The 14,345-nt window shown below is 37.0% G+C and overlaps 1 protein-coding gene across 2 annotated transcripts in view; it reads left to right on the top strand.

Moving 5' to 3' along the window:
* The window catches only part of ARHGAP15 (Rho GTPase activating protein 15), a 698,504-nt gene that overhangs the window by 677,315 nt on the left and 6,844 nt on the right, over positions 1–14,345 (top strand).

The raw sequence follows: 14,345 nt of genomic DNA, 5'->3' as shown, positions 1-14,345 counted from the left end.
TTGAGGGAGATAAAACATATGTGCATGAAATAACTTAGAGATAAAAATAAAACATGTCAACAACAATGTAATACAATCTGAATGTTTAAATGCCAAGAAAGCAAATAACGAAGTGATCAGAATACAGTTCTTAAAGGCTTCCTCATAGAGACAGGCTTAAATATGGTTTTGGATATGGTGACTGACACACAGCACAAAACAATTCAAATGCGTGTGGCCATAAAAATAGGCAAGCAGGAATCGACCTCGGTCCCCTGAATTAATGCAATCTGCTTCTGTTATCCTTTTTTTTTCTTTCACTTTTTTATAATTTTACTGGTGGACTATAGTCCATAGGGTCAGACACAACTGAAGCAACTTAGCATTCATGCACACACTTTTTCAGAACAGATTTAGGTTTACAAAAATCTGAATAGAATGTACAGAGAGTTTTCATATACTCTCCACTCCCCTTCCCCCTGCTCCCCAAAACATACACACACAACCACAGAATCTCCCGTTATTAAAATCTTGCATTAGTGTGGTACATTTGTTTTAATTGATAAGCCAACATCAATACATCATTGTTAGCTAAAGTCCATAGTTTACATTAAGGTTCACTCTTAATGTTGTAAATTACGTGAATTTTGATAAATATTTGGTGACATGTATGCACCATTATATCATACAGAATAACTCTACTACCTAAGACTCCTCTGTGCTCTGCCCAGTCATCCCTCCCTCTTCCCAAACTCCTGGCAACCACTGATCTTTCACTATCTCTAGGTTTTGCCTTTTTCAGAATGTCAGATGCTTAAATCATATAGCCTTTTCAGATGGGCCTCTTTCACTTGGCAGCATACATTTTAAATGGATCTCTTCATGGTTTGATAGTGCACTCCATTTCATTGCCAAATAATATTCCATCATCTCACAATGTGAATGTCCCACAGTTTGTTTATCTATTCACCCATTGAAGGACATTCATAAGCATTTAAGATTTAAAAACAAAGTTGTTGTTTTTTTTAACCAATTCATTACTCAGGTAGGAAATTGATTCTCAGAACCCATATTCTTTTTACCTTGAGACTTCTTTGTCTAGGGAAGTATGTTGTCATTTTTCTTTAACATGAGAGTAGGTCATCATTTGTCTCCTTAAACTTGTGGGTTTTAAGCCACCTCACCCTTTTGCTTTCACTCTTCGATAACATGAAAGCAAAGTTTTTTACAACATATAACCAAAAGTTATAAAATTATGAGAATTATGAAATTAAGTTCTGAGTTTTTAAATTGAACATGGTTACTATCAAGCATCTATTGGGGGTCATGTTTTTCCTGTCCGTTAGAACTGTAATTATGGTTTGTCTTCACAATGAATCAGAATATAAATCTAAATTTGACATTATGCCTTTTCTCTTTTTTTTTTTTTAGCCAGTGTTAATTATATCCAAAGAAACAATTCTATGACTTTTACAAAAGTGACATCCTAGGCTGTTGACTCTAAATGCAGCCAAATATCACCTGGCACACCTGTGTCTTCCTTTTTGACACCAAATAACATTGATAACCAAATTACTCTAGTAATAATAATTTTCAAGGGCTCCTCCCACCGTGGCATTTGAAGGAAATTGTCAATGAAAGTCATTTCCTTGGCTCCATAAATATGTATACATGTTGATTTTAAGACAGCACACAGGAGACTTTGCCAGAAAAATTTAAAAGTTCAAGCAGAAAAAATAATCCCAGTATCTCTCTGTCATTTGCCGCTTTGTATTTGTTTCCTTAAAATGCACAGCTAAATGCTCTCTACACATAGATATCACTTGGTAGGCAGGGTGTATCTTATTACTGTGTTATTTTCCAGTACATTTGGTGTAGTTAAGGTAAAGTGTATTAACTTTCTCTCAAAATAAAGATGAAAACAGAGCTGTAGCAGTTGTGAATGCTTCAGCCATTGTCAGGAAGTTAAGAACTGACGGGAGGTCCAAATAACCAGCTCTGCCTGTGCATATACCGTCGTTTTCCCCTGGGATAGTCGGTCTAATCCTACAATGTATCTGACTGGCATGAATGTAGAATTACTTTCAATAAAGATTTTATTTCAAGCTTGGATGATTTCCCCCAAAACATCTTGTCACTGAGGCAAAGTATATCATAGAATATCTGATTTTTTTTCCCCTCCAAGTCAGCTTTTGAGGGCGAAAAATACACATTTCAACTCAAGTACTCAACTCAGGTCAATTCTCTGTAAAAATCACATTTTAACATATCTAGGCTGATTAGAGATTTGCTACATTAAAGAAATCAGGGAGCTGTCAAAGAGAGCTTACTCTAAAGTCTGCAAATGTTAAGAATAAGTAACACATTTGCTCATCTACAGCTTGCATCCCCCACCCCTGCAGTAACCTCCACTTGAAGAGCAGGCAGGACAGATGACTCCACGAGCTAATACCCAGCTTCTAGAATATTTGTCTTTTTGCAAGTAAGGAACATTTAAAGGTCACATCTTCCAATAAGTATGAGATTGTTTCCAGGCTATATGAGAAATATGAATGGCCTGGTCATGATCACTCTAAAACCATCTTCATTTCTCCATTTCTCCTTGTCTCTGTCTTTATCCTTTTCTCTTCTTTCATGATGCCAAATTAAGTCAGCATGTCAAGATAGGGGAACAGTCGGTAGCAGTACACTACTCTATTTTGAGTTCACTGAAATGTTTCATTTTGGGCTTGCTTACATTATTTCAGCCTTGCTGTCACTTTGTTTAATTTATTCTTGGTTCATATACACTTAAAAATATCTTAGGTTACCTATAGCCTCACCCCTTAGTCACTAAAAGCACACAAATCACACGGCTTAGTTCTAATGGGATAGGAGTAATTACTTTAATATTTAATAATCATAGCACATTATATTTATACAATGTTTTAAATTCAAAATCCCTCTTATCTCTATTATTACATTTTATTACTAACATGTAATATTATAATAAAATGTATGCACAAGAATGAAAACTCAGCATGGATAACAGCAGATGAAACTTAGAGGAATGAAAAGGTCCAGATTTGAGTCATCACAGGTGATTACAGACAATAGACGCATGAGTTAGCCTGACGTCCATGTGCACAAGGATGTATGCAGGAACTCGCACAATTTATTTCTCCACCACAGTACAGATTACAAATTCATGTGTATAAAGGCAAAACAAATAGCTTCTATATTTAAGCCAAGTATTATATATATTTAAAGGGGTTTACCTTTCTGCTGCTGCTGCTGCTGCTGTCACTTCAGTTGTGTCCGACTCTATGCGACCCATAGACGGCAGCCCACCAGGCTTCCCCATCCCTGGGATTCTCAAGGCAATAACACTGGAGTGGGTTGCCATTTCCTTCTCCAGTGCATGAAAGTGAAAAGTGAAAGTGAAGTCACTCAGTCGTGTCCGACTCTTCGCAACCCCATGGACTGCAGCCTACCAGGCTCCTCTGTCCGTGGGATTTTCCAGGCAAGAGTACTGGAGTGGGGTGCCATCGCCTTCTCCGTGCCTTTCTGCAGATATAAACATTTTACCTAAAATACTATGTGATGGTCAGATTTCAGATGGTCAGGAAAAAAAGTGTCATTATCTTTAGCTTCAACCATCCATAGTATAAATCAGATAAAAATTATGTTTTATTCTAGACTTTTCTCATCAGTTTTGTTCAAATCAGGTACATGTTAAAAACTGAGTCAGATAATATGTGGGAAAGAAAGGTACCCTGCATAGTTACAAGCCCTGAACTAGGTCTCAAGAAATAGTATCTCTGTTTAACAATCTCTGCATTCATGTTCTCACCATCTCTGATGTACAAGAAACGTAAGTATTGTACCAAAATCAAAACTGATTTCCCTCTTGAGGCCCTTTTTGCTTGTTTCTTTTCCCCAGAGTTCAGATGTTTATGCAGTTGACAAGTATTTATTGAGTACCTAGTATGTGTCGATCTAGATGGGCGTTGGAAAGACACAGCTGTGACAGAGAAGAGCTCCCATGGGCATCATTTCTGAGTAAGATGATAGGAAGGTAGGACTGTCTCAAACCAGGCATTATTTGAGGCCCATTCTTCTAAATGTTTTAAATTTAGTCAATTCAGAGTGTCTTCTAGACACTTCTAAACATTTTCCTGGGTCATTTCTAGTTCTGGAGGGCTAAGAATGGCCTAAGCATCTGGTGAGGGGCAGGGAGAGCATCCATTTATACAGTATTTCAGTAAATATTGGTTGAGCACCTATGAGCCAAAGACTAATCCCGGTCTAGGAATACAGCACTAAACAGAAACAAAGTCCTGGTCCTTAAGATGTTTACATTCTGTTGGAGAAAGGTAATAAAGCAGATAAGCAGGGTAGAAAGTGTCTGGTTTTTGTCACCTGTCCTGGATGGTCTTCATTTCCTTCTGGTTGTTTGTCTTCATCTCTTCCAATCCCAGGTCTGGTATCGGTCACCAGCAGACCCTGTGAAGGTTATCTTGCTATCTTTGTGTAGATATACCATGCAGTAATTTGTATTTAACTATTCCTGATACATTAAACATGAAGAAATCTGAGGGTTGTTTTTTTTTTAACTTTTTACTTTGCATTGGAATATAGCCGATTAACAAATAATTATGTGATAGTTACAGGCGAATCGCAAAGGGACTCAGCCATAAACACACGTGTATCCATTCTCCCCCAAACTCCCCTCCCATCCAGGCTGTCACATAACACTGAGCAGAGAACTCTGAGATTTTGTTCTAACCCTAGGTCTGCTCCAAGGGGAGAATAGAGGTCTGTCTGATCTCAGAATCCTCAGACTTGCCCACAGCCTGTCCTCGGGAAGAGGGATAGGAAGGGTTCCTGACCGAGCCACCTTCACAGGACCTTACCAAGTCTCTGCTCTTCTTAACTCTCCTCCCAATCCAGAGAAATCTTTCTCTTGTCTGGCAGCATGCTAACCTGGCTCTTCATCTACCTTCCAGTCTACTGATTAGGCCATCATTCCAATTCTAAGTCCAGGGCACTTGAGCCTTTGAAACCCCAAGGCCCAGTCCTTTGCAATTCAAATACCCTAGTTTACAAAGAAATCAAAGCACTTTCTCTGCTCTTCTGTTGTGCCATCCCTCTACTGAGGACAAAATGTTGTTAATGGAATCTTGGAGAAAAGAAAAAGGTATGAGCGAGGGTGGAGAAGAAACCTCAGTTATGATATATTATCCCACGTCATCTTGGACTTTCCCAGAATGTTCATTCTTTCATCATTAATCTGGAAGCCCAAACCAAACCACATTTTAAATATCACTGGATTTACCATCCAGTATGGGAATCTGGAACATCTGTGAATGCCTCCTGATGGAGAACTTGTGTTCTTTTTATGTGTAGAATATTTAATAACCTTGATAGTCTCCTTATTTTTATAGTATACATTTAGAAAAATCTATACCAAATAATAGGGAGAAGGCAATGGCACCCCACTCTAGTACTGTTGCCCGGAAAATCCCATGGATGGAGGAGCCTGGTAGGCTGCAGTCCATGGGGTCGCTAAGAGTCAGACACGACTGAGCGACTTCTTTCACTTTCCACTTTCATGCATTGGAGAAGGAAATGGCAACCCACTCCTGTGTTCTTGCCTGGAGAATCTCAGGGACGGAGAAGCCTGGTAGGCTGCAGTCCATGGGGTCGCACAGAGTCGGACACGACTGAAGTGACCTAGCAGCATACCAAATAATAATAACTAAATGACAGAATTATGAGGGATTTTTATTTTCTATTGTAACTTGTCTACCTTCTCTAAATTTTCTGTAATAAATGTGAATCTTTTGAAGCAGACTAGTCTATTTTCACAACTCTAATTCTTCATACAGAAATGAAATTAGTCTGTGGGTCAGTTGCAGGAACTGGATTTACTAGAGAAAAATAGACTTTTTCTTCCATATCATGGGGTTTGTTTGTTTTTTTTTCTTTTTTTGCATTCAGTCATCACAGCTGCCCTAACTGTTCTTTTTTCTGAAGCAAAACACCATCAGTCCCTGTCCTCTATCACTGAGCAGCCTGTCACTCAGATGCACACATTCACCTTGGAGCCTCAACTTGTGCAGCCAGAGTCAAGTCACTGTGAAAAATATATAAAATTTATTTTCCCTCAGAAAGTAAAATTAAGTGTGGACAACTGAATACTGACACACAGACTAGAACTGACTTTCTTTCAGCTCTTCTGGAACCTCTTAAACTAGGAGACAATTTTCTAGAAAACTGTGGAAGGTTTGATGTTGATCCCTTAGTGGAATAGGAAGAGTGGAAAAGAGGTTGATGAATTCTGACTTTGCACATGGATAGTATATATTCCTTTTAGATTTATCTAAAATCATAAGGCAAATATTTAAGTTCCATATTCCCACTAATGTCTTATAATTAGGTGCCTTACTCTGCTTGGCCTAATTAATGCTGATCCACGCACAACCCCCAATGTTCTGTATAAAATGTTACTAGCACATACTAGTGTTTTAACTGCCTTATTGGACAAATTCCAAGTAAAGAATAATAAACAGTGTTATATTTTTTTCTTTTCTAAAAATACTTCCAACACGTCATATATTTCCTAGCCTTTCTCTCTTAAACCCAGGGCAGTGTCTTCCCAGGATGATGATGTTATCCATGGTTATTGCTAGATCAACAGAGCTCAGGGAATAGGCAAATTAAGACTTCTTTTACTGCTGACATGGTCAAATGTGAATGGCTAAAACCATTTGAAAGCTTAACAGAAAACACCTAAGGGGAACCGTGTAGCTGAAATTCTAAATCTGTCTCACCAATAGTGCATTTCCTTCCACAATGATAAGTGAATATTCTCAGAAGTTGAACACACTGTGTGAATCTGGAGAAAAAGGCAATATGTATTATTTTGATTTTTCTTCCACCTGAAACCCTTTTCATCTCTATAAATATATCCTTGAATATGAATCAGGTGATGAAAAAATCAAAATATGTCACCCAAGACTTTCTGACTCACTTCCCTTCCACATCTACCCCAGGTCTCAGGCCTCATCATTAAGAAACCCCTTGATTTCAAACCCCTTGATTTCTCGACTCTTAGTTGTTTGTGGAAAGAAGATCTATCTCCCAGAGTAATAAAGATCTGCATCTTCATCTAAGTGTTGCTGCCACTTAACTATGTGGTCTCGATCAAATTATTCAGTGTTTCTCAGGCTCATTTTATCCATCTGAAAATTTTCTTTTATATCTGAAAAAGAAAAAAAATGGAGATATTCCTAGTGTATATTAAAATTACAGTTATTTGAACAGTAAAGTGGTAGTGCAGAATACAAATCATCCAGAATAAAACATACCAGGTGCTTTTGTCTGTGAGTTGTAGGATATATTATTGGGGCAATCAGCTAGCTATTGAAAAAAAATAGAGATTACCTTCACATTTCATATAGTAAAATACACTGAGATGAATTAGAAGATACAAAAATATACCATTTTTAAAATCTAGAAAAAAATATTGATGACAATTACCTGATTTATTTAAATGGATGAATTTTATAATTAAAAAATAATGAGAGAAATTCCAAAAGAAATAATGCTAGATATGAACACATAAAAATATAAATAAACAAAATTAAGGAAAAATATAATTGAGAGAATATAAATACAACAAAACTAATGAAATATTATGCCATTTAACACAAAAAAAAAACCTCAGAAATCTAATATGTTCAAATATGTTCATTGTAACATGTTTCATTGTCTGTAACAGCGAAAAATTAGAAGCAACATAAAAGTCCATCAGCAAGGGAATGGTTAAATAAATTATTTTCATACTATGAAATGTAACAGCATTTTTCAAAAGATGAGGTATTTTTAAATGTACTGACTTGGAAAGATTCCCATGATATATAGTTAAGGGGGAAAAAGCAAGTTGTACTATAACATATTATGTATTTTTATCTCATTCTTTTTTTTTTTTTAAGAAAACAGATACTAAAGGGATTGTTGTTGTTCAGTCACTAAGTCGTGTCTGATTTTGTGTGACCCCATGGACTAGCCCACCAGGCTCCTCTGTCCTTGAGATTTCCCAGGCAAAAATACTGGAGTGAGTTGCCATTTCCATCTCTAGGGTATCTTCCCAACTGAGGGATCAAACTTGTCCTGCATTAGTAGGCAGATTCTTTACTCCTGAACCACCAGGGAAGCCCAGGTAGATGGACAGATAAATAGAAAAACATCCAGAGGGAGCACCCATCTGTTAATTATAGTTGTCTTGAAGGAGTTTGACTAGAAAAACAGAAGGTTTGACCTTTTCATTCTATATTCTCCTGATTAGCACACTTTTTAAATACTATGTGTTAGTTTTGTTATACAAAATAATTAAATGGATGAAACAAACAAAATTGTATGCTCTCAATAAGAAAAAGGCAGGTGATATGAAAGGTTATTCACAGAAGAGATAATCCATATTGCTGTGCTTTTTAAACTTCTTCCCCATTTCCTAAATTCAAAGAATCCTAACTTTAAACAATGATAGATCATTTTTCACCTATCAAGTTAGCAATTATTTTAAGAAGAATAAAATCAAATGATAATAATGCTATCAGGACTATGAATTGTCATGTTACCCACATTATCATGGTTTAAGAAAAGAAAACCCTTAACTTAATGATCTAGTGCGAATTCTCAAAGTGTGGTCCCCAGACCAATTGTATCCTCTCAAGGAACTTGTGACTAGTGTAATATTCTCAAGTCCCTCCCCAGAGTTGCTGAACCAGAAGTCTGAAGGTGAAGTTCAGTGATTTGTGATACAACCCAGTTTCCAAATTATTCTCATGAATGGTAAAGTTTCAGAACCATTGATCTAATTGCTACATTTCTACTACTGCGGAGTTTCTCAACAGCAGCAATACTGACATTTGGGGCTGGATAAATTGTTTGGGGAGACTGTCCTATTCATCGTAGACTGTTTAGTACCATCCTTTGCCTCTGACTCACTAGATGCCATAGCAACTCACCTTCTCCACTCCACTCAGTCATGACAACCTTTGATATCTCCAGACACTGCAAACGCCTCATGGGAGATGTGGGGGTAGGGAAGTTGCCCCTATTTGGAAACAACTGCCTAAAGAAATACTCCAAAAATGTGGAGAATGAGTATACAAAAAAAAGGGTTTTTAATATATTAATTACATTTATACTAAGAAATCATAGCGCACAAACCATTCTGTCCCATATAAGATAATTAGTAAAAACTATGGTAAAGAATCTGCCTGCCAGTGCAGGTAGATGTAAGAGACACAGGTTTGATCCCTGGGTCGGGAAGATCTCCTGGAGAAGGGCCCAGCCACCCACTCCAGTATTCTTGCCTGGAGAATCTCATGGACAGAGGAGCCTGGCAGGCTGCAGTCCGTAAGGTAACACAAAGTCGAACATGACTTAAGCGACTTAGCATGCACACACATATATAAGACATAGGGCTTCCCAGGTGGCACTAGCAGTAAAGAACCCACCTGCCAATGCAGGAGATGCTGGAGACACAGGTTTGATCCCTGGGTTAGAAAGATACCTTGGAGAAAGGAATGGCTATCTACTCCAGTATTCTTGTCTGGAGAATCCCACGAACAGAGGAGGCAGGCTACAGTTCATGGGGTCACAAAGAGTCGGACACGACTAAGTAACTAACTCACAATACACATATAAGACATGAGAACTGCTCATGACAGAAGTGAAAAATGTTGGCCGCAAAATTATATAGAAAGTATTTTCTTGAATGTGTATATAAATAAATTATTTATACATGTATATTGAATGCTGTCAGCGTCATTCTCCTACTCAAAACCCAAGGATGAACACCTATTCACTGTTAGAATTAAGTCCTAAGTCCTCCCCACAGCATTCCTACCTTATCTGTCTCATTCCCCAGCCTTCAGCTATATTACCCTCTTCTCTATTCCTAGAACCACCCAACACAACCTCACAACTGGGGCTCTCTACCAACTTTTTCCTGCCTGGAGTTTTCCTTCCTGTGGTGTGTGCACATAAGCTGCTCTCTGCCCATGTGTCCTTTCCTTAGAAAGAACTTCTGAGAACCTTGTCTGCTATGTGTAGCACTTTCCACCTCTCTCTGCCCATCAAAATAATCTGGGGACTCTGTTATCTTCGGCCAGCCAGGCTCTACTCATTCTTAGCAAAGAAGACTCTCCGGGGATGGATTCTAGGCCATTAGGAACTTTTAAGAGGCTCCAAGGGTCAGTAGAAGAACCACCACTTCTCTTAGTCTTTCTTGAAGTACCTCTGTGTCGAAATCACTTTGTGTATTAATTAGTGGATTGTTTCCTGTCTGTTTCCCCAACTAGATTATAAGTTGCATATGGGTAGGAACTTTGTCTATTTTACTCACTGCATCATCCCCAACATCAGGCACCTAGCAGGTACTGAGTAATAGCAGGTCTATTGAATAATAGATTTTAATGAATGAGAAATGATTACCTTGAGTTACTGTTACAGTTATTGGTGTGTTTTTTTTCTTTATCATACTTTTCTTACCATCTCAAATTCTAATAGAATGTATTACTAATCAGAGCAAGAGAAATTACAGCTGAGTTTTAATTCTGCCTTTGAAAAGCATGGTATATTTGAAGCACAGTGATTAGCATTTAATGGATATTTGGCAAATAACCACTGTTTGTGTTCCTTTTTGATATTATCTGCTATGTAAGGGCTTTGGCTATGATATCCCATTTTATATATGTTGTTGTCACCTTATAGAATACATATTACAACCAGAAATAAGCCATGTTTAAGTCTACGGGCTAGTCATTTTTTTTTAGTCATTCCTTGTCTCTTATAGTTCTGAGTATTGCTTTAAAGATACATTAGACTCTCCTTGTAATGGCCAATCAATATAAATATGAAACAAGTGAATAATTGAAAATGTTTCAATCTTTTGAAACGAAATCATTGCAAAGAAGGTATTCAATAAATGTAAAGAATAAGGCCATGTTAGCTGTTAATGTGTAACTACCATATAAAGTACCTTTTCCACAATGTACTTTGAAAAAATTATATACACATAGCTTCGAAGATAATTTAAAAGCAAAAATGCCAGAACATAGCAGTAATTCTCTTTTAGGAGGATAATTCTTTGCTTACTTTGGAAAACAATAATAATAGGATATTTAAGCATAAAATTGAAGATTTTACAATTAGTTTAAGCCAGTTGATGTGTAAATTTGCATGTAAAAGTGACAGTCACCAGTGAATGACCACCTTGAAATATATTAGTTTAAATGCAAATAACAGTTGTAAATGCTCGCCTTCTTTTATAATATTCGAAAATTTTTCTAACGTACAGCCCTGACTTTAAGGGGAAAAGTAGACTTCCTACTAAGTCCCCAATCTTAAAAAAAAAAAAAAGAAAAAGGCCAATGTAGACATGGCAGTATATTTTGTGCAGATTGAGAGTAGGCAAGCATATGGTTAGCATGGATCCCCCCCAAAGTAGCTACAGCACATAGGAAGCATAAATTGAGCACAGTGAAAATTTATTCTATTTTTAGCAGCTTCTCCTCACTGAAGTGGTCAAAGTCACAATTAACATTTCATGTACAGTGGATGAGCTGTATTATACAAGCCAGGTGTGACCTGTTGGCAAAAGTACATTTACCACCGCACTTTCTCCATTAAACTATCCTAAAGTTATGTGTGTTGGAAAACCACAGCAATCCAGAGATAGAGAAGGGAATACTTATAATACACCTCCAATAACTTGAGGCTTGTCCTGCAGGCAATTCTGTGGCTTTTGACTTCCTTTGCAAGTCTCTATGATAACAGCAAAGCACAAACTTTAAAGGAAGTTTGCATCCCTATATCTGTTTGTAGCTGGTCTACTTACTATTAAATGCTTTGGTCTTCTTAGCATTAATTTTGAGTTTTATGGTAAATCTCTCTTTCAGTTTGAATCATTTGGCTATGATTTTCAACAACTAAGAAATTTCTTTGAGTTAGTGATTCAGCTCACTTTTGGAAAAAAACTTACCTAGCATAAGTCTGTGAGGATTTTTTTGTCTGGGGCCCAACATCTGTAGCTGTGGATTATAGATTGTTTCTAAAATAATCTAAAATTGATGAATTGTTGCTCCTTCCATTGGGGCCCGACAAAAAGTAGCTCCGGCATTTCTTCTCCTTTTTGTGCTGTAAACTGTACATCACATTTTTAATCTCTTGCCAGAAAAATGAATTCTTACCTACTTTAAGATTTTATAAACTTAAATTTTACTTAGTGGTTAGAGAGTTTCTTTTACAAAGAATATATATCAAGTGCTATTTTGTGAACAAATTCATAAAATCATAATTATTCTTGTCAAGCTGTTTTAAACTTAGCAGTGTTCATAAATAGCCTTTTTCAAAAGAGTTGCAGTTTAAGATGTTTTTCCTGTTAGTGAAGCATTCACAGGCACTAACGTTTGAGCTCCTCACATTGCTTTGAATCAGGTATCTTCACTATTTCTTGGGAGTAAACTAATGTTGAGTAAACAAACATTTAGAAGAATTTCCAAATATTGATCTAAATATTTTTACACCTTTTCACCGTCCAGCCATTTGCTGTATAGTAATCTCTCAACCATGTGACTGCTCTCACCTTTGTCATTCAGATGTGGTCTTTTTGCCTTTGATCTTTGTTTTGTCCTCAAAGAGCTTCCCAGCTGGTACAAGTGGTAAAGAACCTACCTGCCAATGCAGGGAGACATTAGAGATGTGGATTCAATCCCTGGGTTGAGAGTGGGGTTGCTGTGCCCCACTCCAGTATTCTTGTCCTAAAAAGGGAGTTCCTTTCATTTCTTTGTGAACACACGTTAAATGGTAGCTCACAATTTACAACACTGTCGTGGAGTTTAAGGCCAGATGAAATCTGAGCCCTACCAGAGGGGTGGAACTTGCCAAAAGTGACCACAGTCTGATCTCTTTGAGTTAGCTGCTACTGAGTTCTGAAGCCTGAGTGGCAGAGGAGATTCAAACCATGTTTCAGATTTAGTAGATCCTTAGCAAAGCACACTAGAGTAACATGTCTCAATATACACTCCTCCTTGTCACTCAAGAAAGAGGATCCACAATGTTCAAGTAAGTTAGGGAACATGCTAAGTTACACAAAGATGAACAGGGTTAGTTTTCTGCAGGACTTGTCAGAGCCTGTATTATGCTATTGTGCATTGTAAATTTCCAAGAAGGAAAAATGGCATATAATTTTCTGCAAACTTATCTTACTCCAGACTGCTATTTTTGTGAAGTGTGTCACAGAGATGGTGTTTGCAGAACTCACTTTAGTGAAAGCTGTCCTGGAAGTACTGCCAAACCCATAGTAAAAATGTATTTGGTTTCTGAATCAGATCCTCCCCTCCAATAATACAGCTTAACTGCATTTTAAGCTACTGGAAGTATAACTTACTGTTTTTGAGAGTTTTCCATCTTAGATACTAGATTGCATTTTTTTTTTTCCATTCCAGGCTTTCATTTCTTTCAGTAGCCTATATTTCTCCTCTACATATGTTTTACTAGTTGAAGCCTTCAGAAATAATGGCACTTGCAATGCACAGCTAGTCCCCACAGCAAGAGAGAAAAGTATTAGATCCATTGATTTGAGGTTAAAAAAAAAGAGAGAGAGATTTGAAGAATTTTGTAGGATAGTATTCTAGCTGTATTTTGAAATTGCGGTTGACTACTTATGTTCTCCTAAATCAACCACTTAACTGCTTAAAAATCTATTGAGGTAGAGAGTAGGTAGGTTCATATTTGAATAGTGAAGTCTGTAACAGCATAAATACATTTTCCAAACATACCCAGTTTGGGTGGCTTCTTTGCTAGATATGTCTATCACCACCTCTACAATAAAAGGGTTTAATCTAATGTGAATGTTGGTATGAGAATATTTTTGCCTATTTACGTGAATCATATAGTTCAGTAGTTGGTGATTTCCACCCACAAATAGTCTTCGCCCTCAGCATCTTTTTTAACCTAAAGATTGATTGATTTCTCAATATACCAACTACTGATTGGTTGATATTCAGAACATAAATTGTCAATGAAATATACACATACACACACAAGCATACATTTTGTAAGAGAGAGTAGGAAAGATAGTATGAATTCTATATAATATACATCCACATTTTCTTAACCTTTCTTAACTACATTTGATATCTCTAAGTGTTATTGCAAGTTACTTAATTTTCCCAAACTTAAGAAAAAACTCCAAACTGCTAGGAAAATTTAACCTGCAAGTGGGCCTTAGAAAGCATCACTACGAACAAAGCTAGTGGAGGTGATGGAATTCCAGTTGAGCTATTCCAAATTCTGAAAGATGATGCTGT

Source organism: Bos taurus, chromosome 2 (assembly GCF_002263795.3).
Source record: "Bos taurus isolate L1 Dominette 01449 registration number 42190680 breed Hereford chromosome 2, ARS-UCD2.0, whole genome shotgun sequence".
Lineage (NCBI taxonomy): Eukaryota > Metazoa > Chordata > Mammalia > Artiodactyla > Bovidae > Bos > Bos taurus.
This window is presented reverse-complemented; position numbering and strand designations above follow the sequence as displayed.